This window comes from Chaetodon trifascialis, chromosome 12 (genome assembly GCF_039877785.1).
Source record: "Chaetodon trifascialis isolate fChaTrf1 chromosome 12, fChaTrf1.hap1, whole genome shotgun sequence".
NCBI lineage: Eukaryota > Metazoa > Chordata > Actinopteri > Chaetodontiformes > Chaetodontidae > Chaetodon > Chaetodon trifascialis.
The window spans coordinates 26,106,027-26,110,249 of NC_092067.1; positions in this window are offsets into that span (position 1 = coordinate 26,106,027).

Consider the following 4,223-nt stretch of genomic DNA (forward strand, 5'->3'; position numbering starts at 1 on the left):
GAGTTATGAGGTGTCAACTGTGCACTGTGAGAAAGGTCAGACTTCAAGCCATTTACTGACACTCTGATGCAGTAACACACTTTCATCTATTTGTTTTTTGCTGATTCATCTGATTGCACATCTCAAGCAGCAGCGACGCTTGTTTTCGGGAGTTTGTTGAACTTATGCACCTGCTGTATGATGTTAATGCTGCAGTGTCATGTGGACCTCTTGGATCATCAGTCAGAGGAATCAAATGCAGTAAATGTAGTAAATGAATCATCCCTTTAATGGAACAGTTCCACCTATTTGGAGGCATGCCATTAGTTTTCATTCCAGCTTTGAGATGAGTAAGATTGAGCATCAAGCTGAAAACAGCTTTAGCCTAGCTTAGCATAAAGACTGTAGATAGCTAAAGGTGACGGACACGACAGCAAACACTCACCGTTTGGTTGTGTTGTGTTAAGTCTAAGGTAAGATCGATTTAGGAAAAGCCTTCCTGACGTGCTTTGGTTTGGTTTGGACTTGTGGTATCATGCGGTGCTCGAGCCCCGGGCCCCGGTCTCCACCACTGTGAGGACATTTCTGCTCTTCATTCTAGCTCACGTTGCTCTGAGCATCTAATATTGCTGCAGGTGGGTTGCCATTGGACTTGCTGGATGCTGCAGGGTGTGACAGACAGATGTGGTTAATACCACAGTCAACCTCACTGCAATGGCACGACTTTAGCGAGCAGAGTACAGTCACTACGCCGAGCTGCAGCACCCAACGCCACCCGAAACCATAAACTGTCATTTTTACATTTCTGTTCATGTGACAAACAATGCAAGTGCTATTTTTCCACTTTGGACAAAGGCAGACCAGCTGTTTGCCCTTGGTTGCAGTCTGTACGCTAAACTAAGCTAAGCTAAGCTAAGCTAAGCTAAACTAAGCTAAGCTAAGCTAAACACATCGTGACTTCAGCTCCAGATATTCCATTAATTATTAGATATTGCGTTTAACTTTCCAAATGTCACAAACAGAAAACTCAGAACGGCATCATATGCACCTCTTTATTTTGTCTAATGTCGTCTGAGTCTGACACTGGACAATAATAGATCAACTGACGACCCGCCTCCCCATAGGATTCCACTGTGTAGCAGACAAAAACATCAGGGGCACAAAGACGATCAGTCAAAGAGCGAAAGTTTAATCGATAAAGTGTGAACGTGACACATTTTTGTGGTGTGTTTGTGAACATCAGCTGATGGGGGTCCTTTAAATGAGCAAATGAATTTGGACAAAAGTCAACCTGAACGATGTGTCCGTGCTGGCGATGGCGTGTTGTAAATGAGCTCATGTTCAGGACCGTCCGCTGTTTGGATGCAGCCGTCTTGATTGCGTCGGACAAAGCAGCCATTGTGAGCTACCTGCTCGACCTAAAATAAACAGCCGGCAGAGGTAAACCGAGATGAAAGAGCAGATTGTTTATTCATTTCTTCTGGGATGATGTAGCGCGACGAGAAGTGCACGGCAACATTTGGGGATTAGCTTTAATTTGAGGTTGTGCCCAGAGCACAGCAGCGTCTGTCATCAGAGGCTTGGCCAGCGCTGGTCTGAGAGCAGCTTCTCATGATCTACACTGTCATTAGATGATGATAGCACGTCTGATTTTAGATGCTCCTAAACTGACCGTGAAGAAAAGGGTTTGTTTTAATGTCTATTTTCATGGCTCACCTGCTCAAACTTGTCCCCCTTTCTGGTGTTTTCACACTTTAAAGTCTCAACTTCTGACCTTTATCCGACCATCTCTGCATCAGCAGCAAATATTCGTCCCGCTTTGTAACAGAAAACCGCTTAAATAATTTCCAGATTCGATAAGGAATGCAAAAAAGAAGGCAGCTGTTAAGAAAACGTGTGAGCGTTTGCAAACCAAATGCAAATCGTTTGGTGGGCACATGCAGGATTTAACCTGCAGTGAGACTGAGGTGCGTTAGCTTCTCATACTCCATTTAAAAAAAGTGCAACCGTTATCTCACAGTAATATGCCCAGAATATTGCCACCTCTTTTTCTTTTTAAAGTCTGCTGAATACCCAGAGATGCAGTGTGGGATGGTGGTAAAAATCTGTCCTGAGACCAGCACATATGTCCTTTGTGTCCAGTTAGTTAAGGTGCATTGTCTGAGACTCACTGCACGCTGATCTGAAATGTGAGAGCACCTGTGACACGGAGGGAAATCCCTGAAGGAAACACGAGCCTAAAGAAGCAACAGTTACAGTAATTTAGGATATCAGCACAAACACTTGAAATGCTTAACATGGCGAGCGCGTCGATGTGTGTGCGCTGTCCATTCCAGTTAAAGGACAGCACGTGTGGCGTCCTCAGCTTGTTCTCACTGCCTGTGTGCCAGCCCTAAAGCTATGTAAACAGCCATTACAAAATTACAATCTGTAACCCAAACACCAGGCCTGTGATTTAAACAGAGAAATCAGCTGGAACAAACTCGGGCCACACGTTGCTTTCCGTACGATGACGTGAGAGTGGGAGCTTTTCTCCTATGAACGATAAATATTGTTTGTAATACGCGTTCATCGTGATGTCGCAAGAGGGGAACAATAACTTGTGTGTCATCCGAGGCCCATGAGAAATGCCAAACTTTAACATGACACTGAAACTAACACAAGGCAGTGCATACTGGGCGTGCACGTCAATTTTCCGTCGAGGTTGTTTTCCTCACACAAAATTCCATTAAAGTCTGTTTGCATGAGAAAACACAATGAAGCTGGCACAGAGACAAAGCAGACTATTCTCCCCCTCGCTTAACAGCTCATTTAACCATCTTTGCAGCGGGACGCCACAACGTAAGCTACGTTAAAAGTGTGTCACATTCCTGGCCCGTGGTTTGCTTTCTGTAAACGTCCATAAGCGTCTTCTCTTTAACGTGAAGTCTTTTGTGAAAGCTTGCTCCCATGTTTCCTCTGCTTCAGTGTTCTGGGTTAAATGTGCACGCTGATTGCAGAGGAAATGAGGAGTTAAACAAACTCTGAATTAACAGTTTGATGACTATTTCCTGTTTGTCACCGCTCCATGCACCCATTTCATCCCATTTAAACAGGAGGAGAGAGGGAGAGAAGGGCAGAATCCTTGCTTTTCTACATTTTAGAGATATTTTAAGGATAAAATAACTGTAATTCAGCTGAAGTTGGATTGTACTTCATTGTAGAAACATCTACTGCCAGTGACATCTTTAATAAAAACTAAAAACTTTTGCTTTTCACTGTTTTTTAATGCTTATTTTTTACAGTGTTGAGGCAGCTGAGCATAAACATCCATCCATTTTCTATGCCGCTTATTCCTTTCGGGGTCGCGGGGGGGCCGGAGCCTATCTCGGCTGTCAGCGGGCGGGAGGCGGGGTACACCCTGGACCGGTCACCAGCCGATCGCAGGGCAACATACACACAAACATTCACACTCACACTCACACCCAGGGGCAATTTACAGTCACCAATCAACCTAATGAGCATGTTTTTGGTCTGTGGGAGGAAGCCGGAGAGAACCCACACATGCACGGCAAGAACATGCAAACCTCACACAGAAAGGCCCGACCTGGGAATCGAACCAGCGACCTTCTTGCTGTGAGGCACGCGCACTACCTGCTGCGCCACCGTGCAGCCCAGCATAAACATTATTTACTCAAAATATTTTTATTAATTGACCTGACGAGTGGGCGTGCCAGTGACAAGCTCCATCCAGCTACACGCCAACAGTAGCTAATGAGCAAAGTGCAGGTGTCCAGTCAAACAAAGGTATCTGCAGTCATGCCGCTGTGCAGTAATCATGCAAAGGCCTTACTGTGGTGTATTTGATGAAGGTGCAGTGAAGTGGTGTTAGGTCTTTTTTACGACGCAGATCCAGATGTGAGGCAGCAGGGGTTTCTCTGCAGTCAGTGAAGGCATCATCATCTCATTGCTTTTTATTCTCTTTACTTCTCTCTCGTGTCTCTCCTCTTCATCTCTCACAACTGTCACACTTGCCCTCAGTGTTCGGCGTAGCTGCTGAAGCTGGTTTCAGAACTTTGACCACCTTGCTTCATCTCTTTTTGGTATTTTGTCATAACTCTGCACTTTGTACTGCCACATTATAAGGAAACAACATCTAGCAATGACCAAACATTTTCACTTGTATCTCTACACACATCATCAGCAAGTACCTTCATGCAACCCGCTGGCTGGTGCTAAAGTTCAATAGCTGCTCAGAAGAGGTT